This window comes from Populus euphratica, unplaced genomic scaffold (genome assembly GCF_000495115.2).
Source record: "Populus euphratica unplaced genomic scaffold, PopEup_1.0 scaffold125.1, whole genome shotgun sequence".
NCBI classification, from domain to species: domain Eukaryota; kingdom Viridiplantae; phylum Streptophyta; class Magnoliopsida; order Malpighiales; family Salicaceae; genus Populus; species Populus euphratica.
Window position 1 is genome coordinate 356,426 of NW_011500014.1, and position 248 is coordinate 356,673.

The window sequence follows — 248 nt, forward strand, 5'->3', positions numbered from 1 at the left end:
CTACAACTTTCATGTGGAGCCTAAGATTTAAAAAGGCTATTTTTAAGTCCAAATTATAACAACAATGAAGAAGTTTGAATCTATCCTGCAACTTAAATACTGTTCAGTGTTTGCCCCATATCTAGAGTTTTAAAAGTCCAAATGACCTCCATTGTTTTTTCCTAGAAAGCTGAGACAATTTCCTACAACTTTCATATTTTTAAATGGTCTAATTCTGAAGTTATCAATGACGTTTTGGGCAGACAAGA